This window comes from Nomia melanderi, chromosome 12, assembly GCF_051020985.1.
Source record: "Nomia melanderi isolate GNS246 chromosome 12, iyNomMela1, whole genome shotgun sequence".
NCBI classification, from domain to species: domain Eukaryota; kingdom Metazoa; phylum Arthropoda; class Insecta; order Hymenoptera; family Halictidae; genus Nomia; species Nomia melanderi.
Window position 1 is genome coordinate 7,445,293 of NC_135010.1, and position 27,866 is coordinate 7,473,158.

The 27,866-nt window shown below is 40.6% G+C and overlaps 2 protein-coding genes across 8 annotated transcripts in view; one reads left to right on the forward strand and one right to left on the reverse strand.

Moving 5' to 3' along the window:
* The window catches only part of Fas2 (neural cell adhesion molecule fasciclin 2), a 182,710-nt gene that overhangs the window by 35,221 nt on the left and 119,623 nt on the right, over positions 1-27,866 (forward strand). The window lies entirely within an intron of this gene.
* Positions 1-27,866, reverse strand: part of GlcAT-I (Glucuronyltransferase I) — a 162,069-nt gene that overhangs the window by 8,388 nt on the left and 125,815 nt on the right. Inside the window, exon 6 of one of the 4 annotated variants that reach the window (XR_012999884.1) lies at positions 6,415-6,854. The exons of 2 other annotated variants lie outside the window; for them this stretch is intronic. The gene's annotated coding sequence lies outside the window, so the exon portion shown is untranslated. Of the gene's footprint in view, positions 1-6,414; positions 6,855-21,257; positions 21,398-27,866 lie in introns of those variants that run through there. One more of the 4 variants, XR_012999885.1, reaches the window with a different exon arrangement.

Genomic DNA, 27,866 nt, shown 5'->3' on the forward strand with positions numbered 1-27,866 from the left:
GAGGCAGCGATGAAAAAATGTTGTAGACACGGTAACTCGAGAACCGCAACAGGTTGTAACACGAACGGTTTCATTCGATTTTTCAGACTTTTTGAAGGGTCAGTTCCAAAAGGGAGTCGCGGTACAGATTCCATTTGTATCGAGCAGTTCAATTTACCGTTCCCCGTACTTTTTCCTCGATCTCGTGTACGTCGAAATGCACTCCGGCCGGCACTCCGTATCACTGCAAATTTAATATTGCTTTTTACATTCATGCAGTTCTCGAATGGAAAAAGTTTCCTCGTTCGAATTCAATTCTGTTTAAAGTTATCTTCCTGTACGCTTTTGTGTAGGATGCAGGAACATGTTAGAACGGTCTTGTTAAAAATTTCATGAAAGCTTCATGATGAAATTTTATGAAAAACTAATGCTAAACTTTTACTAAGAATTTATATAAAATCAGACTTATGAATTCATTCACCGATTGTATTCTTAAATTTAATTGTGCGAACGTTCCTCTAATCTCTTCGCACAATTTCCTTTGCAACTAATTGTAAATTTAACCAACTAATTTTCAATAATTCCAAGCGTACATCTCGACAATGAAAATGTTGATAATAGCAAATTATTTTTTCGCTTCTTCTGGTACATAATAAATAATATCGACGTGAAACAAATTGTTGCAAAAATCTTCATCCCCAGTTCTACTTGTTATGATACGGCAAGAGGTTAATCGCACCTAAATTAACACGACAAACAGATATCCGATTCCACTCGAGGGTTAATACACGGCAATTCAAGCGAATATACACTCCATCGTCACCCTGTCCGATTTAATTTGCATAATATTCAATGACGATAATCGATGAATTTTCACGATAATGCTCACTTTAACCTTCACTTGCGCGCTTCAAATAAATCATCATCCCCATATGAGTCTACAGAGCAACATAAAACAATCCTTCCGTGTCCACATAATTTCGCGCCGACAGGAAATTCCATCCCTTCAATTAACCCCGAATCATTGCTTCGTTTATAACTTCATTTCTCTTTCATCGAAATATCCCAGCACCATAGAGTGCACACCACAATGAATTTCTGAATGAGAGTGTAGATAATATAGAATTTTAACAACGGATAATTTGAGTGGACGTTCCCTGAAATTCGCGCAGCCAGATTTCCAAGTCATTAAATATTCCATACATTATAGCAAACGTTTAAATTGAAATATAGGTGACGGAGAATTTTAGCAGTAAATACGTGAAGTTTCGAAATTTTCATAATGCAATGTCACGAACGTTTAAAGAAAATGTCAAATGTATTCGGAATTTATCAACGAATAATATAGATTTCCATTTCGCAAAGAATCCTATATAACATAAATATCCAAAATTCTACATAATTCAAATTTCAGTAATAACAACTAATTTCTTCAAATCCCTCTCAGATCCCAAACTATTTCATACATCGAACGAACATCAAAACAAAAATCAAAGTAAACCAACGTGCTAAATAACAATGAACTTAGTAAACAACAAAAACTTCGAAATCCACGCAGGCTTCTCCACAGAGATTCGCCAATTGCAAACGCCTTGTCAAATAAATTGTTCCACCTCATTTCAGCGCAACAATTCCCAGTTCCAACAAACGGCAAACGAGTAACAAACGATCCTCTCCGCCCACGGAAACGAGATATTCGATCAAAGGGTGTCGAGATAATATCCGAACTCTTTGCCACGTCATTACCGTCCGAACCGCCCCGGCAGGATCGTTACGTTGTAACAATCGGTCGCGTGGGCGGTCCGCGAATATTATTCCCTTAATGCACCGGCTCCTCGCGTACGATTTTCAAGTGGCGATGCTCCGCGAGGGGGTTGCACGCCGAGGACAAAGGAGTGGGGGGCAAATAATTGAATTTAGATTGAAGGGTTGTTTCCGTGACGGTGTCTCTCGAGTCGTCTCGCTTTCTCAATTAATTTGTGAGGCTTCGCTCGCTCGCGCGCGCGCTCGCTCGTGCATCCCGCCCCCTCGGGCCGCCTGTTTCCCGCTCATCACGAGCTCCCTCAAGTTCATCCCTTGTAAGTCTTCGGCGCTTGGAAAAACACTGTCGGGATAATTCCGCGTTGTTTTGCTCGCCGCTTTGTGCCTTTGTCCCGCGACAGCACCCTCGATTAAGCACGACGCGACGCGGCCAGCATTATTATGTCGCGGCGCGACGCGGTGCAACGTGATTGCAGCGGGACGAGCGGAATCATCGAAACATTTTCCGGCGCATTAAATATTTCCCGATGAAACGGCCGGACACGCTGGTTCTGCTCCCTTCAATTATACTCGAGCAGCTCGACGTGACTTTTTCAACCCCTGTTTGCAGCCCTTAACAACTTTCTCTGGGCTCGCTGCGGTGCCCTTGTGATGTATCGAGTGGAGTGTTTCATTTTGTAATAAGCGACGGGAAAGTTGGCTGGGCTTTTTTATGTTGTATTGCGGCCAGAGTTTGTAATTTTTTTAATTGTAACGGAACAGTTTGAATTGTGTTTCGTGTTGTATTTTCGGGAGAGCCTTTACTGCTTTGCTTAAAGCGCGGATTTGAGTTTCACTGAATTATTCGAATTTGTCTAAGTGTCCTGACGTCTGGGGAGCGTCTAGGATACGCGAGATGCAAATCGCATGATTTAGGAAACGTATGCGTTGTTAATTGCATTCGTATAAATGAAATCGCAAAGAGAATGTATCTTGAACGACTGAATGTTTCGTAGACGATGTAGCGACTGATAGTAGGGGTCTTACGGCCGTAAATCAGGACATATGTGCAATAACTGTCACTGAGAATAATATGTATACGATTCTGTACAACGAATTCTATCACTAATTTTCCTCGTATATGTATGAATACTTTCCAATAAAACATTGTTAGACATAAGTTTATACGAACTTTTTTATCTATTTGACCTCGGTAATATGTAGTACAAGTTTGGTCCCGAGATTTTTGGACACTCTGCATACTTACTTCAACAACTCTCACTACAATCATTTCTGCTTTCACAATTACATAATACAAAACTATTACTTCATTTCCTCCCAAAATATTCCTCAATATACCATCAGACATCTCAACCCTTCCCCGTCGACTGTAATGGTGATCGACCTCCTAAAATCGAAAACTCCAAATGTATAACTTAATTATTCAACTAACGAGAGACTGACATGATCTCCTTCCTTTCAGTATCTACTTCGCTGCATTATTCAGACTGTCATAAAAAGAAACGTCAGAAATTTAAGACCCGAAATTAACACTAGAACTACCAGATGAGTCAACATGGCCCATTCCCGATATCATCTTTTATAATTATTGAGAAGGCACAGATATTTGTTTGAGGAATTATTAAGGAAACTGATTTAGTAATAGCTAAATTGATATATAAGCTAATCGAATTCTTAATAACTACACACTTGTGGCTTACACAAAGAAATTCTAAAAAGTCAGTTCAAGTAGTCCATAGTTCTAGTGTTAAAAATTCAAAGAAATAATAGACAAAGAGTTAACAGAAAATAGTCAACAACAATCAACTCAAACAACGTTAATTCCCTCGCGTGTCAAGCCCAAGAACATTTCTGTCAAAGGGTAAAAATAACCATGAATCTACGTCCGACGCTCGGACGCGTCTCACTCGAGCCGATTCCCGACGCTAGGAAGCACGCGACGGCTTCATTCTCTTTCCCCGTCTAATAAAGTAACAACGGAACCGTCGCGACGAAAGCAAGCAAGCAAGCTAGCAGAGCCGTCTAGCAGAGCCGAGAGCCTCGTCGACAGTGTGTCCGAGATGACAAGACGCGATAGATGCGCGACGCGTGTTTAATATTCATGTTGCGTAATTCCGAACGAGCCGTGGCGGGCGCGCGCGCGAGCGCGAGCGCGGTTTCCCCGTTTTCGCAATTTCCCGGCAGCGTCACGCGATGGAAACCATGAAAACCGCGCCAGTCCGAGACTCCCTTCTCCCCCTTTCACCGTCTCTTTCTCTTCCGCGCGCACCGGCCGGGTCTCGTTTTCCTCCTTTTTTCCCCTCCCTCCGTTTTTTTTTTCGAATTACGTGCGCCGCGGGTAACGCCGGCACCGCGGCGCGGCATTTACGAAACGCGGAATGAATAATTAATGGACAGCGGCGCGCACCGGCGAGCAGGAAACCCGGAGTTCCGAGCGTTTTTCTAGCGCCGCGCCTCTACGCGTAGCGGATTTTTGAGGAGCCGATCCACGGGAAACGGGAAATACAAAGGGACGCCGGCCGCTCGGCTTTAAATACGGGGGTTCGTGTAAGAAGCCAAACGATCGGTTGTGGGAACTGGTTTTCAATTAGCGGGGGCTTTCGACCGCCGTTGTGCCTCTTGCTCTTCGGTTGGATGTTTAGGTGGCAGATTTTTCTAGATCTCCGAGGATTAATGGGCACTGTTTGATGGGCTTTCAGGGTTATATTTATCGGAGTTAATAATTGAGTTGTTGACGGGTCGAGCGATTAACTGCAGTTTCTTGCGGATTTAATGTTTAGCGGATGAACATTTTGTTGGGACTTCGGGTATTGAGTTTCTTTGTGTTAGTTTGTTTTTGTTTGGAGTTGATCAGTTTGCGGAATGGGGAAAGTGTTATCTTGGTGATTAAGTTTGCTGTGATTTTTTGACCATTGAGTTGACGAGCAGAGTGATTAGTTGTGGTTCTTTGCGGATTCAATGTTCAGTGGACGAACACTTTCTTGGGAGTATTGAGTTTCCTTATATTCGTTTGTTTTTATTTGGTGGAGTTAATCGGTTTGTGGAATGGCAAGAATGTTATCTTATCTGTAAATTAACGTTGCAACGGTTTTGCATTGACCTTCGTGTACGATATGAAATTTCTGAAATAATTAAGATACTACATGAAGTGAATTTGATGTAAATTCGCTGTTAAAGTTGATTGAAAATGTTTGTACAATACAGCCTGACATACTTACTAAAACTTGTTGAAGAGAAATTCCGATACTAGCACATACAATATGCTAAACATGTAATACCGGGTTGCTAGGATATACCGTCTATCTTATAAAAGGCAATATGTTAATAGAACAGCATTCTACCAAGCACCTCAATCATTGTACAACCCGTTCAGTTCACAACATCGAATCAATTATAATTATACCCTCCAATCCTTCAACCGTACAGCTATCTTAATTAACTTTATACTTAATACCTTTCAAGTTATCCCTCACATTTTACAGCTAATAGTACTTCACTAATAATACCCTTCGGCGATAATAAAACAGAAAAAGTAATTCCTAATGTCCATTATTTCACATCGACACAGATATAACAACTGAACAATACATAGATACAATGTATTCGAAGAATACAATCCTCAGCCATTCGGATGATTTAAATCGTAAGCTGTTTGAACTGCTTTATGCGCAACGATACGTTCACCTGAATTTAGCTGTCACAGTTCACAATGGATACGGTTTCAGAAAAGAGTACAATGGCAGAGTATTCCCTGACGCGAAACAAATAGCGGCATTACTTATTCCTTTAGCACGTACGTACCACAAGCGCGAGGATATCGTTCGACGAGCTTCAGGACGACGACATTTTTATTACGCGAAATATGTAAAACCGTCACGTCTCGCGCGACTCGCGCTCAAACTATCCTGCCGGTATCCCATAACGTCACTTTCGTCCATTAAAGGAACGAACCTATCGATTCTCGATAACGTATTCCCCGTCCGGGTAATTTGTTATTCATATCCACCGCGAGATGAGAAGCTGCCACCCCCCGAGTGCTCGTAATTTAATACATCGTTCGCCGTAGAAAAAAAGAGGAGCCGAGTGAAATTCTGCGCGACGAACGGGACACGGAAGCTACCACTCGACGTGGATCGGAGTATACGATCGACAACCCCCGCTCTACGCTTCATTTACAACGCGTCCGCGTGCAAGAATGGAATACGTAGATTTTATTTGGTACTCTTAATTCCTTCGGAGGGGATTTCCTTTTGTGAACGAACAAAGATAAATTTAATTCCCGTTTGACCGAGGCAGTTGTGAAAAAGATCAAGGAGAGCAAGTTTGATGGACTTTAATGTTGAAGTCAAATCAAATGTACATGTAACGCGATAGTATCTTTGAAGAGGCAAAGGATGAAGGTAGAGGTGCAAGAGGTAAACATGGGACGTTTTGATGAGACATTGGTTTCGAGTACTGGGAATATTGTTTGAAACAGTTTAAAATAGTAATTCGATGTATAAACTGAAATATATTACAGGAATAATTTTTAAGTTTTGTAATTCTTTTTATTAAGGGGATAGTATTTGGAATAATAAAAGAGTATGCTGAATTAAATTACATTTCAATTGATGAAATAATGTTCAAATTTTTTAAATTTCTTTAAAATAAAGAAAAATGTTTAGTTGAATATTTTCTCCAGTTGAAGGGGATGAACAGAAATTGCATTTAGATTTAAGACACAGTGAAGAAAGCAGTAATGTTCAGGCTTAAGGAAAGTAACGTTTAACAACATTTTTCTTCGCAATTGGCCGAGCAGCAACAAGGTTGCATTTTTTTCACTTGCACCACATACAGTGCAACTTCTGGGAAAGTGTTCTGGTTTCAAAGGGTCGGCCCTACTATCGCCATCCAGCGTAAAGCCTGAAGTTCTCGTAGATGTAGGTAGTTACTAGAGCTCGTAACAACCTCTGTTCGTGCTTTCTGGAACGTGTGCATACTGCAAGTGCTTCGCACAAATCAACACTACTTTCGGAGGGTGTTTTATGCTCTGGAGGGTTGATTGTGTGCCGCTCATTCTTGCGCCAGAAAGACTCCGTGAAGTTTCCACGAAATATAAAAATGGGAGAAGAAACCTGCCAACTAAAAAATTCAAAAACATTTTTCTTTAGTAAATTAAAAATATTTACTGTTTCTTTATAAATATCCCTTGTATGCTTAGAAAAATCTCTTTTAATTTTCATACTTTCTCTCATATATAGAGAACCATTAAAAATCCACAATTAAATATTTAATAATGCAAACAAAATGTCTAAGCCAAAAGTATCTACTTATAAATTAAAAACCAAGAAACTTTAATTCTCCACTTTCCAATCAAACAAAACTTTATTAACACGTTGAATGCCATGGGGGTCACCGGTGACCCCCAAACAAATTACTATAGTTCATTTAATGGAAAGACGATTATTTGACAATATTTCTATATTATAAACAATACTACCGAATGCGGTGACATTGAGCAAGATCAGCGTGCAACAATAATAACGCAATTCAATGAAATGATTTAATATTATATTTCTTCCATTTTGTGCATTTTGTTCTACGAAATCGTGCGGCGTTCAACGTGTTAGAAATAAAATCACTAAATCCAATAACAATATCTTTCCAATTGCCAAGGAGCTAGACCTCCAATTCGCAAGTGAGAAACTTCGAACAAATTCGAAGCTATCGATAACAGGCTAAGTCTTTCAACGTTTCTGCCATAACCACCTTCACCAACGGACCATAAAGGATTAATGGACCCAGCATAGTTCCCATATCCACGTGTGCGAGCCACGTGAAAGTGGTTCCTCGCATTTCTCAGGTGGCGGAATAGCGAAGGGGAGAAAGGATTGGACTAGAGCAAGCCTCGTTCCGTACGAGGGAGGGCTCCTTCGGTCGAGAAGTGGAAAAGTAAAAGGCAGAGCAGTCGCAGCTGCACGCAGGAATCACAATTGGCCCCGCGGTCCCGGCGGCGACTTCCATAATCCGACACTAACTGGCCCGGATTTAACGCGGGACAAAGCGCCCGTAACTCGAGCTGTCAGGAAATCTCGCAATTCCGCGACACCGTCCCTTGGTCTCTCCGCTCTCAATCTCTCCTCTCTTTGCTTGATAGCGGAGAAGAAACGAAGCTATTCCGCGTGCGCGCGCGCGCGCGCTTTTAACACTAACCGTACCTCGGCACTTTTCCTGCCGTAACCAGTGAAATAATTTAAAATGAAGACAGACAAGTTAGGTGATAAATGTTCTGTAGGGAGAACAGGACAAAGAAAGAGCAAGATTCGGAAAACTGAGTAATCGACAATGTGGGAACTGATATTAATGTTGCACGAAAAGAAAGATGGAATTTTATATCCGGTCATTCGACGGTTAGTGTTAAGGCTAACTACTAGACGAGTCAAAGTTACTGATCGTTGATGTCTTCTTTTTGCAATTATTAAAAAGATAACAGATGTTTCTTTGAGAAATTATTGAAAATGTATTAGTTGAAATCATTAATATTATATTTTTAATATTTTAATAATAAAATTATTGATTCAGCAATACAGAAACTGAATTGTGAATTAATTACAGTCTCAGTAGATGCACTTGTGGAATTTTTATAGGGAAGTTTCAAAAAGTAAATTTAACTGCTCGGTCTTTTTAGTGTTAACAGTGGTGCAAAAATTTTCGATGTTTTGCGTAGCACTTATTCTTTTGTAACAAAGAAAAATGGGACAATTATTAATTATCCGATATTATGATATTAACCCTTTGCAATCGAGAGGTTGTTTCCAATTAAGATTGGATATAGTGAAATGATGAAGTTTGATATGTAATATTAAACAATATTAATAGTATAGTTTTAGTAATTAATGATACATAATATATTGAATATTACTCAATTTTATATAATGCATCAACGTGTGAAATATTCAAATAATTATATATATATATATTTTGGTAGAAATATTTAATATTTTCCTGTTACGAAATGGAGTATATATATATATATATATATATATATATATATATATATATATATATATATATATATATATATATATACTATATACTATTCTACCAAAATCCTTTCGACTGCAAAGGGTTAAATGCTTACGTATTTTCAAGCAATTCGTGATAAAGATTTTTACATATCAAACTTTGCTAACTTCATTTCCTTTTCCCCGTGCACAGCTTTTCTTACGTACAGTGACGAGAGCTTATGAATTTCAAAATTCAGCCCGAATGAGAATCTTTTAAACTTCTAAAATCTCCTCTTATAAGAAACTAAATTATGCATCGAGGTTTTAAATCCTAGAAGTAGAAAATCCTATACGAATTTTTCGTTATTTGAATAGTTAAATTATTCAGTCTCAACTTTCATGCTTAGATAGTAGACTTTCGAGAATGTTTTGCTAAATATAAATGATTTTAATTTAACGTTGTTTAACCTGTGGCTCCGACGAGCATCGTCGTTTTAAGGTTCTAAGGTTCGACGGTAGGAAAAATCGACACTTCCCTCTTTCTACCCTTTCACCCCTTTTTTCTCTCGGCGTTGGCTCGCGTTACGTTTTAGGTAACGAGACTTTCTCCGCCTGGAAATTGCTCTTTGTCTTCTGGGCACAAGGGTCTCGGTGAATAGCGATACTTTTATAACGAGATCCTCTGCGTTATTATAGTCCGCGTAAGGAGACTTCAAATACTTGCTGGTTGATGGTTCGAGTGTCATTCGGCGGAATGCGGATTTCGGCCTTTTACGGTGAATGTGAAACGCGCGGTACGGTGTTAATGGCTTTTACGAGATACCTTGATAAAGCCTTCATCCTGTTTTACGACTTTCAGCTGATACCTCAGCCCTTCGCTAAGTTTAAATGTTTGTGGATAAATTGGATTAAAGTTTTATTCTAAAGAAAATATTGGAAACTATATTAATTTAATTGTCGTAACAAGAAAAAACGAAATGGAAACATTGTCGGAAAGTTACAGAAATTTATTTCAATCCGCACCTTTTGTAAAGTCTTTTGTAAATGATCATCGATTATTTCGTCAAGACATTCACTTCTGTAGATACAAACTGATAAACGTTATGATTCCGAAAAAGTTCATTCACTTTCATCTGTGTCTAAATTCAATACTTCACTTCTTTGTTCGCGGCAGTAAATAAATCGAGAAGTTCATATAGCGTGCAGTTTGTCGGAACACAAGAATCATAATACATAAAACTGGTTCGTAATTAAGTGAACGTAATTGGCGTCTCGCAAACAGCGGCGCAATCAAAGAGGACGATTCTACGTGAAAAAATGAGTAAAACGAAGACGAATTCTCATCGTCTCGGTTCATTATTTCACGTACCAATGAAAGAGTCAATAAAATCCATTTTTAGAGCGATTCTTCTCGCTCCGGGTTTTCGTTTATTAAACTAACTTCTTTCAAGCCCCGGCGACCGTTCCCCCGGAACATTAATTTTCGTTCAGCACGGGTATTTAACGAAACTAAATCCCCGCGATATCGATTTCCGATTTCGTTCATGGCGACGAAGTTCTGAAGGAATCTCGGTAGTAAATAGATGCTTCCGTGCCATTATTTCCGCCGGCGGAATTGCAGATTTAGCTTCGCGTCCGGAGTGCACTTCTAGCGAAACATCATCGATGGAACGGTCCTGTTTATTTCTCCTGGAGCCGCCGCGCGCTGTGCGTCAATGCGGCCCCGCGTATGCACTCTTCCATTTCCAGCGAGCGAAGACAGAATTGGCACGAAGTGTTTTCGAATTTATTATTAAGCTGTCGGAGTCATACAGACGTTTCCAATATCTTCATGGATTCCCTGCTATTTCTGGAGATACGCCACTGAGAAGACGCATCGTCAAAGAAACTACGACCGAAATTAAACCTTGGCGCTCGACAGTATTTGTCGTTATAAATATTCATTGTTTTCACGGGAAATATCGGTGACACCTCTTGAAACTGACGTAAAAAGAAATTTTTGCAGGAACGGAAATGTCTCAGTGTATTCGTCGATACGTTATAATAAATTTCAATATTGAATTTAATAATTATGTAATTTGTAAAGTGTTAAATTTATGGTATAGATAAGTTATATAGATAAGTATATAGATAAGTTTTAGAACTTTATGGTATAATTTAAATTATGAGTGGGTAAGTTAAATGTAGGTGAATAGATAGTATGGATTAATGGATTATCGATACCTAAGTTTACTTTTGGTACGTGGACTTGGAGAAAATTATGATGTAGATTGAGGTCATAATTTAGGATCTTCCTGAATTTAATTTTATGAAGTTAATCTTTCGAGGTTCGCTTTTATTTACACATAGAAATTTAATATTACTATACGTCTCTTCTACCAAATCACAAATTATTTACCTGAATCATAAACATTACATCGTACACCGTAAACGTTCGAAATATAAATAAATAATAAATTACAAATACCTAAATTCGTAAATCTTATTACGTGCAAACAGTAAATTATGAACCTGGCAGCGTTCGCAGTATAAAGTCCCCCCAAATAAAACGAACTCCACAATATCTCAATTCGCGCAGCCACGAACGTAACATCATTTCCAATTTCGAAATTCCAACAGCTCCATACAATTCCAATTTCCCGAAAACAACGCAACACCCTCAATCACCGTTTCGAAATCCGACGTCAATAAACTCGACAAGCATTCACCCGCGCTATCTCTGGAACTCGCACCCCTTTCCAGCCACGCAACCCAAGAAAGTATCAATCTCCCAATTCCATCAGAAGTTCTCGCGTTAGCGGCGAACCCAGTCCGCCAGCCATTTCCTTGAACAGAGATTCACCGTTGTTTGGGAAGAGCGTGTCTCGTTAAGGGACTTCCTATCTAGGCCGGCGCTTTATCCGCGGCAAGAAACAAACAGGGTTAATGTATCCTCGCCACGGAGGAAGAAACACGGAAAAGGGAGCAACAGAAGCAGCAGCAGCAGCAGCTCAGAAGGTGGAAAGGAATTTCCGCGGGCGAGAAACGTTTTCCACCCGCGGGAAAAGTTTCCCTCCGGGCGGCCACCTTTCCGGCTCTCGCCCCTAGCGCCATCCGCCGCGTTTATCGCTTTATGAGAAAAGTGAAGGGGGTGGTCGGCGGGGGTGGTTTCACGAGTAGCACTCTCCGGAGCCGCTGGAAGGGAAAAGAAATGAAATTTTTCTTTGACCATGCCTCGGGACGCGTCTTTTCTTCTCGCCTGTCCGAACGCGCACGGTCCTCTTCAACCCCTGTCGACCACCTTCCCACCGCGTCTTCCCCGCCGCGGACAAGGAAAAGAGACATTTCCCTGGTCTCCCTGGTAATTGGAAGAATTACAAGTGACGTTCCTCTTGTTCCAACGCGCTGCTTCCTCTTCTCATCTAATTATAGCGCGATTCTTCCGTGAACTTGAGGATCCTCTTCCGCGATCCTCTTTGTCTTCCACGTTCGCAGGGTAGCTATAGACGTTGCGGGCGAGCCGGAAAACCAGGTGGCACGCTTTATGCGACATAAAATAGGAATTTTCTCCTCGTGAAAGGTCCTCCAGCCCCCGATGATGAAAGCCTCGCGGCCTCTCCTGCAAACCTCCGGCTTCGCTCGGTCTATCAGTCTTTCCGGGTGGCCTTTATAAAGAGGATAGGCACCCGCGCTCTCTCGCGGAGTGTTTGCTCCCGGCCAGTGTCAATGTTTGCTCGTCTTCGTTGAACGTCCACCTGCCGAAATTAGCAAGTCGAATCAAGGAACGTTTTCTCTTGGCCTGATACTTGATTCCCGGTGATTTGACCGGAGCCAGGGGTTGCCCTCGGGGAGGATGAAAGGGCGATCAGCTTCGTCCTGTAGCGTAGCCGATTTTTATGAGGATTTTCCGTGCCCTTTGAGCCTGGTCTAACGAGACAATTTTCTCGCGATTGTATTTTCACCCGTGTCTGTCAACCCCTGCAGAGGGAGGTTTTTCTTTTCGGAGTTAACTCGCGCCGTTTAGGATTCAGTGATTGTTCGGCTTTGATTAACTTTTCTTGTGGCCTTTGTAGGGTCGGAGGACATTTTTCAGTATACCCTGTGATCCTCGTAATCTGGTGTATATTTTATTTATAGGAAACTTGTATTCTCATTTCTTTAGGCTTGATTTTCAAATCAAAAGTCATCCAAATATTAATGTCGAGATACCAAATTATATAACGAAAGAATAAAATACACTAAGGTTTATTGAAAGCTGGAACTAATCGAAAGAACTTGTACATATGTCAATAATATAAAAACATTTCCTAGATACTGCAATTAAAAACTACATCAAACATCGCTGTATATTTCAATTTATTACAAGTTTATATAAATCAATAGAATTACAAAGTACCAATTAATTCTCCGACTTCCATCCTGCAACAATGTCTGTTCAAACATGTCGTTCAGAAAGAAAATAATATGTAATAGTATAATAATAATATAAAAACACTTCCTACATACTGCAATTAATTCTCAGACTTCCATTTTGCAACAATGTCTGTTCGAACATGTCGTTCAGAAAGAAAATTGAACCATGAACCACTGTATGTTGCAGATCGTAGCAAGTTTATCGTATGCAATCGATTGATCCTGGCGGTATATGAGAGTAATAGTCGGTAAACCGGCACATCGTAAATCTTTCCGCGATCTTTAATTACTTTCCTGTCGGGGTAAGGGCGCGGCTGTTTGTCAGTGTCGGACTCGTATTCGTGAAACTGGCTTAATTGGTTGTTCGACGGCGGACGTGCGGTAATCGGTGATTCTATCGTGCCTCGGCGAGAATTCGGCATTTTATTTTTCTTCCGGTCGCATCGGATTGCGTTTACCAGTGGCGTACAGCGCGAACAAAGCCATTCTGATACTTTTATGTAGGTAATAATGAGACGGGTCCCGAGCTCTTATTACATTTGAATTTGCATTTTTATGCTCCAGGGGTGGTTGCAACAAGACGGCGTTCATTAAGCTCGTTTCTGCTTCGGAACTGTTCCTGCATTCTTCCCCGACGCGTATTTACTTTGCTTCAGCTGCGGGGATAAAAGTGGCGCGTGTAATTTAAAAAAAAATTATGCAATTACGAGCCCTTCTGTGAATAATTACCCTTACAGCCAGGGAAAGCTTATCAGTTTATATTCAGTAATTAACGTCCTACTATATGTTACTTCTTTTATCGATAATCGGATAATACGAAAGTTTCATATTCTTTTATATATATTTCCTTTTTATTAAGCTTGTTGAGAATTTAAACAATGAAGTCCTAAGATGAGAGAAACGTTGATCATTGTCTTGCCTGCGAAGCTTTAGTTTTGGTTGCTACGTAATTAATGCGGATTTACAAAGTTAATGCTAGGAAGATAGAACGCCTATCGTTAGAATTTAAAGGTGGTAAAATGATATTTATCGCGGGAAACTTTCAACCCTTAAGTAATCAAGTAAAGTACGCCATTACTCGGGAAGGTGGATCTCACATTCGGCGAGAGTAAATTAACCGTGAGTTATTTGGAAAACGGCGGGACGCGTGAAAACGAAGTATACCGAAGTGCGCCAGACTACCGCGTTACTTCGCTAACTTACGTCCCACGGAAAGTTACGTAAGTTATTCTTAAAGTGATTCCGGCGAATCGAATTTTCCGAGGTTTGCTTAAGCAGAATTTACAGATATCCCGTGGCACTTTAAGGTTTCCCAGACTCTATAAATAGTATCCCTCACTTTCGAATTTTTTCGAAATGCTATCGACACTTTTATGTATTCAATATTTTTCAACTTTCTGTTTACCGTTCTTCCTAGAAACTTAATCTTGGCGATTGAAATTAAACCATTCAAACGATACAGGGTCAATTTAGGACAAGGTTTAATGTTCCAAATAAAATTAAGAAAGAAATTTCAACTAACTCTATTGTTCTAGGATATTTATTAAATGGTTATAATAATAAATAAATATTAATATTACTATTAATAATTTAATATAGTAAGTTAGTTACCTTACCATTTTTCATAGTGAGGATATCAAAAACTGATAATTTAAACTTTTATACGAGAAAATTCATAAAATAATTACTCTTAATTGCTTTTCTTACTGTTACGAGATATAGCAGGGTCACAATTGAGCATTACACTGTAACACTTACATAGTACCGAGATGATACCTATACTTTATAACTATTAAATCTTCAATTACGTTATATCATGTAATTATATTGTGTAATGACAAAATCAATTCCTTCCTTGTTCCTTTATCGACATTTAAATATCCAATTACAGGTATCCTAAGTGACTAGTATAAGTGAACTCGTATATCTCTTTTTTATTTATTCATTTATGTGTTATTATAACCTAATCTACAACATTAATATTTTAATAACCAGGTCATAATGCTGAAACATGATGTACCATACAAAACACATCAATTATTTGACTCTTCCTCATAATAAACCATCCAAACAATTAATATTCTATTACAAATTTTACTTTCAATTACACTATCTACATCAGCTTCATATGTAGCATCAAAATGTATTCCATACACTCGATGATATTCCCCCAATTAATAACCAAAACCCCAATCATCAATATTAAAACTATCAATTCATACAAGAATCCCTACCGTTGCAGTCTAACAAAACTTCCATACAAGTTACACAGTAAGTGGACACTGGAAAACATACAAAATTTTCCTCTGATCTTTTAACCCGTAAAGTGTAACCCACTCCAGTCGCTGTGCCACCCCCCCCCCCCCCACGAATTCATTTCGAATCCAAAGAATGCATTCAGAGTGCCTCGATCCTCCTCATAAATCATGCTCCCTCCGGCTACGTGGAAATGGCAGATCGCGTCAAAAGAAAATTCCTCGGATCTTGCACGTTTCCGCGAGAACAATACGTTTCAAGTTCCCAGAACCTCCTTTTCACCTGACCGGGGCCAAGCGACTCCTATCTTTCTTTTTTTTTTCATGTTCTCTTCGTCCGGTTACGCGACAGTCTTACAAAAGACGGACTTATCATCCGCGCGCTGATACCAACCGCCGTTTAAACAACGAAAAGTACAGGTGCTCACCTGTTCCTCGAGCCCGGCGCAACGGGTGACAAAGGCGGCCGTGTGAACACGACTTCCTCAGTTTCCCAAACGATCGCTGCCCTGCCTCTTCGTTCCTTCGCTATCGTCGCAAGCTTCGTGATAATATTGTCCTAGGCGTGCGTTCCTCACGCCGCGCAAACATTTGCTGGAGGCTCCAAGCTCGCGTTCATCGAACGGCTCTCTTGTTTTCTCTTCCTCTTTTTCTTTCTGTTCCCTTAACCTTATCACTTTTTAGAATTTCTTGCTCCATTTTGCTAGCACCATTCTTCGCTTCATTTTCCCTTCTTTTTTTTCTAGTGTGCTGTACTTACCACTTACCACTTTTGTCATTTCTTACTGCCTCCTTCTTCTATCACTTGCGACTATTTTCTTTTCTGCTCTAGTTCCTTCCGTTTTTTATAATTTCTTCTCGCTTTTTATTATTGCTACATTTTTACCAGCTTTTTGTTAGCCTTTCTTATTCTGCTTACTATTTTTCGTCACTTTTTACTGCCTTTGTCTTCTATTACTTTTGACTACATTTTTCTCTGCTTCAACTTCTTCTATTTACCATTTTTTACAATTTCTTCTTGCGTTTTATTAGTACTCTACTTTTACTAACTTTTTTTTATTATTCCTTATTCCGCTTACCATTTTTTGTCTTCGTCTTCTAATACTTTTGACTGTTTTTTTCTCTGCTTTAGTTTCTTCCATTTACCATGTTTCACAATTTTTCCCTGGCTTTTATTATTGCTACATTTTTACTAACTTTCTCTCTTTTATTCTTTTTAGTCTATTTACCATTTTTTTCATTTCTCGCTGCTTTTTGTACTACTACCTTTGACTATTTTTTTCTTTTTTAGTTTCTTTCGTTCGCCACTTTTTACCATTCCTCAGCTTTTATTATTACTACCTTTCTACCACCTTTTTCCTTGTTTCCCCATTCCATTCTACTCACCATTTTTGACATCTCAGTGCATTTCAGTGCCGGATAGTACTATCTCTTTAGTATTTTTCCTTTTTTTCACCTTTTCGCTTCTCCCTGTTCAGATACAAAGAAGTGGTGTTCTAAGTTACTCAGGGTAACCAATCCTCGGTTCAGCTCCCTCGCGGCTTATCGCGTATATTATCGGGACATAAGCCAATAAGTCTGTCGCTCGACCCTTGTTGTTAACGACACAGCGCCGCGGGAGGGGGTTTGAACGTTAATTACGGGCCAATAATCCCGGTTTTCCGGGCATGATAGCTGGGGGTGGAAACCGGGTCTCCTTGGCGACGCGAGAATTAAGAATTAGACACCCGCGCGTAGAAAAGTGAACGATTAGCTCTGAGGGTGTCTGAGATCCTCCCCGTGGAAAAAGACATCTGGTCTGACGATGTTGGTCCGCAAATCCGTGGGATGGTGGAAGGAAATCGGATATTTGATTGGGGAAATATTGGAGTAAACTCGGGGTTCGTTTGAAGGCGTTGTAGTATGCTGCAAGTCCGTCGAACAGATTTACAACATTAGAAGAATATTAACTTCAGGTTCGTTCCAATATTATAGTTGAACAACAAATTTATCAACGAATCCCCGAATATAGTCAGTTATGCAAGCTCGTTTCATCCAATCAACGGAACTAGAAAACTATTATTAATCGATCAATTTCTATAACGTAATGTCAAAATATACCAAATCCAAGTATTAGCATTGATAAAGAAGTAAACCAAATTCTCTTCATATACAAATATTCATTACGAATCCTTTAAAGCCAAAACAGAATTTCTAATTCACACATATCCATACATCATCAAACTGTCCTCTCAAACACAAGTTAACATGTTCGGTACCAACACTTATTTCGGTGACGGTCTCTTCGATTATATTTCCTACAATCCAAAAAATCGTCTAAACAAAATATTAGAATATTAACATTAATTAAATATAATGTCGTAGTTTATCATTTCTAATAACAATATCTACAAGATTAATTTCATTCTCAATATAGGATTACGACCATCACAAATATGTGACGCTAGTATCGAACATGTTAACAAACGAAAAGACAAGTCGTCAAAATTCCCTGCACCGTTATCACACCCAATCGATTGAACCTACATAACATCAATCTTCCCTAAGAGCATCCTCTCAAGATTACTCGAGCATCCTCATAGAGAAAGACATCTGGTCCAGCGATGCAGGCTCTCGAGTCCCTCTCCCAAGGTGGCGGAATCAAATCGGACGTCCGACGGGGGAAGCATTACCGGCAATTTTCAGTTCGTTAGAAGGCCAAGGGCGCCAGCATCAGCGCCGGCATCAGCATCAGTGGCAGCAGCTTGCTCTCTCGCTGCCTGGACCCTCTGTCAGCTCGAATCCCCTGGGACCGAACGGCATTTTCTGTTCTCTCCCGTTTGCTCTGCCCCCCACCCCCCTCGATCGTCGTTGCCGACATCGTGTTTCCTTTCCTCTCTATCTCTCTTTCGAATAATATCCTTTGAATCTACAATTATGGGCCGCCGCAGGCATGCGGGACACGTTCTCGCGAAAGTTTGCGCGGCGAATACTAAAGCCACGTGGCAAACAGGATCAATACCGCGTCCCTCCGCGGCGCACGGAAGAACCCGATATTCCTGCGTGTCCTTCGGGGTGGCTGGCTCCGGCTGGCTGGCTGGCTGGTTGGCCTATGCCTCGTTCCGACTTCCCTGCCCCTTTTCGTCTTCCTTCCTTCCGCTCGCGAGACACTTGCCAGGCCCGTGTGTACGCGCCCCGCGTGTGTCTCTCCTCGTTTCCACGCTGGGGACAGCGACGCGATCGTAAAGGGACGCGATAGGGGATCGTTGCACTCGGTGAAATCGAAACGTCCTTTTTACGTCTGTTTCTTCCAGTCGAAGGGGTTCATGGCTGTTTGCTGTTCTTTTCTCTTTTGATGGGTCGCTGGAGTTTTGGGGAGGTTTGAAGGTGTTTGCGGCCTTTGTGGGAGGAACGTAGGAGTTCTATGGGGGTGGAATGTTGTTTGTTTAGTTTAATACTTTGGTTAGTGATGGTTGGGGGTTTATGCTTTGTGAATTCTATGTCTGACGATGTTCGAGGTTGGAGTGGTTTCAGTGTACTCGGGATTTTTCTAGTAGTAATTTCGTTTTTCTGTTCTGTTGCAGGTAAGGATTGATTCACTTGTTAAGACTACAATGCGAGAACGAGGGGAAATGAATTAGTAAGTAAACGTTATTTGAATCTTACGAAACTCGAAGAATCAGATCTTCGTTGCGAAGTAGATATAATTTCCTTCCTGTCAAGAAGTTTTTAACGAACAAGTAACACTCGCAAGGCCAGTTATGAAATGAATGCCAAACGGATTCAAACTAGCCTCTAAAAAATTACAAATAAAAATGGCACACTTAAGAGCGCACAAAAGTTTGTTCTCATTTGGGAGCATCTGCAGGTATATAATTTCTTTTACGGTTGGAAACTTTTAACGAACAAATGAAGTTCGCCGCCCCAGTCATGAAATAAATCACGGAGCAAGGATTTAAAAGCAGTCTGCAAAAAAAATCGCGAACAAAAATAAGGGGTGTAAAGAGTTAGGAACATAAAGGGATAGGAAGTTTGCGGAACGAATGATCAGAGTTCTGTTTCAGTTTAGAACATCCTCGTAAAACTTAATTGCAAACCGATAACCGCGCGTCGGGTCAGCCAGTGTTCCGTTTGAACCAGTTTCCACTGAACTGGAGAACCCGGACAAGGATCGCAGTTGAAACTTTCGCACGAATCGCCGGCGACAGAGAAGCGACAAGTGGCGCGATGACGTGTATCAGGCGCCCCCGAGGCTCGCCGCATTTCCAATTCATACTTGAAACGGCGAATATCGCATAATACGTCTATTTCCGAGGCGCGCTCTTACGCAAACGCTATTCTCGCCGGGCCATTGTGCGGTCCCCGCGTTAGCCTCGATATTCACGCCGGTAAAAGCTGTACGTTGTCCCGCGACTCGCACGTACAGGGTGTCTCTAAAGGTTGGGGCGAAGCTTATAGTCTGTTCAACGAGACGAAGAAGTGCGTACATATAAATAAAATATTCTAGAGTCAACACGTTTGGTACCGACGTCATAAATATGCAATGATCTGCATTTTCCGTTTTGGATGAAGAAGAATAAATGTTTCTATCGTCACTCGTAGTGTAATATGCAAGAGGTTGATGTTATTTTTTATAGAAATTTCTTTTTGGTATTAGTGTCACAAATATGCAACGATCTGTATTTTGTATTTTAGATAAAGGAAAATGTTTCTATCGTCACTCGTAGTGTAATGTGTAACAGGTTGATGTTATTTTTTATACAAATTTTGTTTTGATATTAGTGTCACAAATATGCAACGATCTGTATTTTGTATTTTAGATAAAGGAAAATGTTTCTATCGTCACTCGTAGTGTAATGTGTAAGAGGTTGATGTTATTTTTTATAGAAATTTTTTTTTGGTATTAGTGTCACAAATATGCAACGATCTGTATTTTCTATTTTAGATAAAGGAAAATGTTTCTATCGTCACTTGTAGTGTAATGTGTAAGAGGTTGATGTTATTTTTTATGGAAATTTTTGTTTGGTATTAGTGTCATAAACATGCAATAATCTGCATTTTGTATTTTGGATAAAGAGAAACTAATTTTTTTATCGTGACACATAGTGTAATATTCAGGAAGTTGATCTCTTTTACTCAAATTTTATTTTGATTCTGTGTTAGAAATATGCAACAATCTACATTTTGTATTCTGGATCAGGAAAAAAAATGTTTCTATCGTGACACATGATGATGACACGTTGTATCTATAAAAAACATTGCTACTAAAGACTGTTCTTGAAACAAACGCTGGTAGCAAACGCGGTGAGCATGACAATTGGATAGTATATACGGTTATCTCAGTCGCACTTAAATTAGCTGTTTGTTTACGTTTACTGATTCGTCTCGTATGGACAGACTGTACATACTAAGACCAAGGAAATAAGTTGGTTTATGGTAATGAAATAGAAACAAAGAGAATATATTGAAGATACATTTTCTACTATATTAACTTTATTCGAAAGAATTGTTAAAACAATTAAAATATTTGAACATATATGTGATATTTGAAACTGTATCAAATAATATATATTTCAGTTATATATGGAAATGTAGCGAATGAAAATATTCAAATGTTTCCAACTTCACAACAAAACATTTTCGGAAATTTTATCAACTTTCTGTAGGCACCGACATGTTCTCCTATTAATTCATTTCGTATAACGTTCGTTTCCACCTTTTGGAGCACCCTGTATACGCTCTCTCCTGCTCGGTGACACTGAATTCCGCGAGGTAATGACCTCCGACGACGCTCACGCCATTGACAAGCGGGAATCCGCGCGGAGCGAAGCCGTTCGTCCATGTGCAGAGCCTCCGAGGTTTTATTACAGTTCGTTCGACTGTCGTCCATCGCGAAAATAGCTCGGGCTTTCGTCGTACTTCGATCGGGACGTTCTCCAACCGATACATCGTATCAGAAACGACCTCGCGTTGAGATAAAACGCTCTACACTTCACAGGAAAAGTTCTCTGCTTGGCTCCTTTGAGAGTACTCCGCCCGGAAGTGCTGTAACAGTTATTTTTGAAGGGCTATTTGTGACCGTGATGGCGAATTCCGGGGTAGATAAGCTGTGATTTTGGTTTGTGGCATGGTTTCGTTGCTGCTTCTCGCGATACGGTTGACGATGCGAGATTTTAACGCTAGAATTACCGAGCACTTAAACTGACCCTTGACAAATTCTTTATAAAAACTGGAAACATGGATTTATTCAGGTTCGAATGGCTTTAAATTTCATCTCAGATATTACTGAATCAGCTTCTTTAGTAATTTCTCAAAGAGGTGTTCGTACCATTTCAGTAATCACGAAAGAAAACATCAAGGAATGGGTCATTTTGACCTATCTGGTGGTTATAGTGTTAACACTAGAATTACCGAGCATCTAACGCTAGAATCACCAAAGTCACCGGTTTCGATTTGTTTATTTTGCAATTATTGATATTTTAAAAGCATCGAATATTTGACATGATCTTGAAAATGAATAGTTTCACTTGAATACTATACTGAATCTCTGATGAAATTTAAAATAATCTATTGTTACAGTTTTTATAGGAGTTACGTATTAATCGTATTAAAGGCTCGGTAGTTCTAGTGTTACTACGATTGATATGTAAACCCTACACAAATTCTAACAATAGATTATTTTCGGTTTCTTCAGACATTCATTGCAGATAGAAATTATTTAAGATAGAAAGAATAAAGTTATTTATGAGTTGTAAGAAGATTGAAATTTGTGGACAGTTACTTTTTGGGGAAAATATTAAAGGTCTACAATAAATAACAAAAATGTACATCTTCAAAAGCTTATTCCTTCCACAACATATTTCTCCAACAATACATTCCTCCGAAAATACATTTCTTCCAACATACATATCTTCAAAAATATACTTCTCCAAAAATACATTCTCCCAAAAATACATTTCTCTAAAAATACATTTCTGCAACCCTATATTTCCCCGAAACAACGCTCACGGAGCCCTTTATTCATGCCAAAATTCATTCGCCCGGCGCGTCATCCCAGAAAAACTGCGTTCCCGGTGAAATACGTTCACCGAAGCATAACACAAACAGAGCGTATCGCGAAGTAAAAAGACCCGGCATAGATGCCGGTCGATAGACGCGGTCGACACGCTTTCCCGCGGAGCTGTTTACAGAAAATCGAGTGTACACCGTGCGAACGATATCTCGCCGCACGGCTGCCGGCGTTCAACGTCGAATCGACTTCCGATCGTCCCGCGCGCGGCAAACATTCCCCGGCGACATCTGCCGTTCCGTGTACCGGAAGAAAAAGGAACACCGCCGAAGAGCTGCCGTCGTCGGATCCACGGTCGCCCATCGCGCAGCGACTCTCCTCGGCCAGCTCTTTTCCCGGCGGTTTCCGCGACGATCCGGCCCATCGACAGGCGATAGAAAGAACCGACCGGAATCCCGAACGCCGGCGACAGAGGATTCGAGAAAAAAGGATTTTCGCCGGCATCCGATATTGACCCGACCTACATAGTCCCGCGATCAAGAAATACAAGGCCGCCGGGGACACAAGCGGAAAGAAGAGGATGGGCGGAAAGGATCCAGGGGTTCGTCTCCTACATAAAAACCCGCGTGACGTGACGGGAAAACGTCGACGAGGCCTTGCCGGGAAATAGAAGTAGAGGGCGACGAGGACTGCGAGCGGAATAGAAAAAACCAGGGGTTACGAAGGCTGAACAGGAAAAAGAGGACCGCTAGGGGGGTCGGAGCTGTAGAGAGCACGTAGCAGGCGTCGTTTCGAATTTCTCGATAAATTCCCCTCTGCGGACCCGTGCTAGTCCTCTTCCCACGTGAAACAATGGCGGAGTGGCGTGGAAAGACGTCTCGAATTTCGCTGAATCAAAGGTGATGCGTCGAGAGGGGAGGGCAACTGAGAGACAGACGCGACAGTGGACTTAGGGGATGGGCCAGTCTATGGGCATCGCCGGCTGGGCGAAATCGATTTCGTCTAGGGTCTTGCTTGCGTACCGACCGTATTATCCCTCTCGCGGTTTTCTATAGTGGCATTGTTGTTGGATTGGTTAGGGAGCTAGACTAGAGGACACAGGTTGTTCCGGAGGGAGGAAGATGGCGGCCGAGCAGCGTGGACCACAGACACGAGAGCGACACACGGGGGTCAGGGAGACCAACGGAAGCTGGTTTTCTGACGGCAGTCTGAGTGCCGCTGACACAAAGCCGCTATATTACGTTTCCACTTGTAGTTCTTTCTTTTTTCTAGGGTCTCTCCTCGGGACCCACCGCCAACGGCCGTGTCACGGCGCGCGTGGATCGTGTTCCGCCGCGGTGAAAGAGCTTTCCCTCTTTTGCCTTCGCTACGCCGCGGTTTCCTTTCTGCCGCGGGGGCGGACAACTGTTGCCAGGTCCTTGCTATGCGGATTTTTCCTGTCCGGTATTCGTGGACGAGAGGATCGGCTGGCCAATTTATTAGTCGGTCTTGTGACGTCATTTTGGGTATTTTGGGGGTAAGGGGCTAGGGATAGGCTTTGGTGTAGGGATTGTTGGGATGAGGAGTCGGGAATATTTGGGAATTTGTTTCATGATTGAGATCTTGAGTAGAGCGTGTTTTGGTTTGGATATGTGAAGCTTCATTTGATTAATGATCAATGACTTTAGGTTAGTGATACATTGGTGATTTATTATAAAAAGATGCAGGTGATAATATGAATAAATTAATATGAGAATACTGCGAGAGTGTATGGTAAAATAATATAATTGATATTATAGTGTTGTAATATATTGTTGCAGTATGGTAAAACAATGTAATATTTAGTACACTAAAAGTGATCACGTTTTAATAAATAATTTTGTTGGGATTCTGAAGAAGCAGAACGACGCATTTTTAATGTGTGGTAGCCGTTAGGGTGATCTTGATTACGAAGATAATATTTAACGTTAATAAAGCTAATTTGTGATACTAAGTGAAATATTTAAAAATGAAATAGTTTGCATATTTCAGACACAGGCTCCCAGTATTACAGACTTTTCGATGCTTCTTAATTACCCGTACGTCGCTTCCGGCAACGTAGGAACCCCGGCACGAGTGTAGGGGATTAAGAATTAAAAGTTTTATTAAACGGTACGAGACGGACAGAGCCGAAGATACGGGAAGACGATTATAATGAACAAAGTTTGCCACGAGAAATGAGTAATGTCTCATGGAAGAGAAATTCAAAATTGGTAGACTTCTGTCTGACTATGGCTCGCCTGGATCTCCTTCCACGTGTGAATTAACCGCTAACTAAGTCACTTTGTTTCCAGAGTTCCGAATAGATTATACCCCATCAAAACTTTATTAAAAACCGTACTTCTTCGGTTAATTTAAAGAATTAATTAATATATGGCACAGTTGAAATTTTATTATACGGCGATGAATGTTTATGAATAAATTAAATTACTTCATTTGATTTGAAATATGAATATATTACGAAGTAATAAATATTCATCGATAAATTAAATTGTACCGTTTAATTTGAAATTTGAATCTGTTAGGAAGAAATTAAAATTGCATTACGAGGTAATGAATATTTATCGATAAATTAAATTACCCTGTTGAATATGAAATTTGATATTAAAAAATTAAAATCTTAGAAATGACGTCATTGAGATTACCATTTCGATCTTCGTCTATTATTCGTCTAACAGATATATTAATCCAAATCGATAATTAAACCCGATACAGCCATGGATAGACCTGATTATCATTTATTTCTTCTATCCCTCAATCAAATCACCTTTGGTTATAAAAATATTATTTTTCAAACGAATACAAAATTCCTAATTATCTATAAAATAAAATAAACATATTCCTCGAGGGACTATCACTGTCTTTCAACAAATTAATACTAGCAAAGTATCTTCCTTCCAGGAAGAATCACGAAAGAGTCCAAAAAATTCGAACTAAAAGTAATCGCTGTTTTTATCTCCAATTAAATTTGCCTAACTATCACAGGAGCAAGAAAGCAAACGTGTTGTCCGATGCATTAACAGTGTTTACCGGAAACGGCCACACCAGTTTCGAACACGTCCCCGGTACCGTGTACCGAGAGTTCGTTCTCATCTGAAAGCCAGTTTGCGCCCGGAGCACTAGTTTCTAACACCACTTACTAGACTGCACCAGCGCCTATAATGCTGTCTTGTTCGAGTTGCCGGCAAAGACCGTTCGCAGTCGGTAATTACGGACCAGTTCCCGGAACGGTTCCACTGGTCCGAGCTTCGTCTACATGTAAACGTCGGCTGGCTTAATTGTGTCTTGTCTCACCGAACCGATACACGGCCCGTGGAGACGCGATCGATCGCGCGCGCGTTTGGTGTCTTCAGTACGAACGGCAAACGTCGAATTCAGAGGCCGTTTTGGTCAAACGGCTCCAAAAGTAAACGATACTTGCAATTTCCTTTAGAAACAAAAGAATTAACACTAGAACTACCGATGTGTCGAAATGACACATTCCTGGTTTCATTTTTTCCAGTTTCCCGTAACAGATGCTTCTCTGAGAAAGTACTAGAGAAACTGATTTATCAGTACAGAAGCTGAATTACAAACTGAAGTCTCAATAAATGCACTGTTGAGGTTTCTACAGAACAATCTTGAAAGACAATTTAACTGCTCAGTGATTCTAGTGTTAAAATTTCAGTTCTTGTTTGGTTTATTGTAAATCTTTAGTACAAGAAATAATCGTTAAAGTAGTAAGTATAATGATGTAAACGGTAAGTAATTGTAAAGTTTTTGAAGAATGGCAGCTTGTTGAAACGGAAAGATCAAGTATATATTGTTCAGTTATATTCCCCTCGCTATGGTATATTTTGAAAAAAAGAAATATCCAAAATTAATAAAATGGCACACGTTCAAGTTGAAATATCGAAGTTCCATTCCTTCTCTGATAATTCCTCGATGATCAAGATATAACGACATTAACATACATTTATAACTACATCATCAGTGATCGTAAACAGACAGAAAAATACAATAAAATTTCAAACCAATCAACTAGGTCAACTTTTGTGTCACACAACAAACTGAGAAGAATTCAACGAGTCGATCGACTAAACCTTCACGCTGAAAGGCCAAAATGGCGCTGTAGGAGCAAAATAGTGCTATAGAAGAGAACTGGCTGACACAAGGCTTGATGCTGAAGCAGGATTCTTGCTTCAACATGTGTAAAGAGCCCGACTTCAATGCCAAACCCATGAATCGCGCTTGCGCCGGCGCATGTTGCAGTATGGGGCCCTTTAACACTAAAACTACCGAGCATTTAATACAATTAACCCTTTGCGGACGAAGATTCTTTGAAATCTCTCATAGATAAAGATAAATTATACATCAATTGCTTAATTAATAGAAAAAAGTGAAACGTGCTGACCCCTCGGTGTTCGAGTAATTAAATCACTTGTCTGCGACTGTCCTCCAAATATGAACATTTCATCTCGTTGAAATGTCGACATTCGTCCGCAGAGAATTAATATTAAATTTCTACGAAAATTATAATTTATTTATTTGATTATTTTTGGTTCCTTCAGACATTCATTGCAGTATTCAAGTGAAGCCATTTATTTTCAAAGCTGTTCCGAATATTCCATGCTTCGAAGATATGAATAATTACGAAACAACGAAACCGAAACCAGTCATTTTGACTGGCGCGATAGTTTTACTATTCAGGCCGTAAAAGTTTTGCCGTCTACACAGTCAGTTGATCACCTTGCGCTGTATCAACCAACCTTCGTCAGACTACGCGCACTCTCCCTTTCCCAAAATGCCTGCAAAACACCAATTCCTCCCTCCAGACCTGTTTCAATCAAACCACCCCAAACTCCATTACAAAGACTCAAGCTCCCAAAATCCCCGCACCGATCCCTCAGAAAAGAAAAGAAGAGATCCACCTATAATTGATATAACCTTAACCGGAAGTAGCAGAATCCATGAAAACGAGCTAGCACGGCGAGAGGCAACGAAGAGGGGGAAACGAGAGGAAAATCGACGCCGAACGAGTTGGCCAGTGGCAGTGTGTCGAGCCGGGGATTTTGCGGGTGCCTTGAAAATTTAATTTAAAAACTTGGTTACGCCAGAAGCTGTGTGTGCCAAAGGATTAAAAGGAACGGCGGTAGCAAATTGGATTAGCGTTCGCGTCCCATACACCGGCCAGCTTGGATACAGTCCGTTTTAAATGAAAGTGCCCTTGGCCGTCGTTTACACCGATCTGCCGGCTATCTTTCCGGCTCGTTCGTCTGCGCCGCGAAGGTGAAGCTAATATTTAATTAAAGTCCCACCGGTGAGCGCCGGCGAACGGCTCCGTGCTACCGGCCGGCTGTGCCCGTCCCCCGGACTTTGATCTTCCGGATCGACTCCGCGCGCCTTTGGATCCCCCGTAGACGATTTACCTCCGGCGGAGTGATTTCTGGTGCCTTTTTGAGGAGCTCGCTTCTTCCTTCGACGTGATTCCTTCCCCTTGCTTGCCGA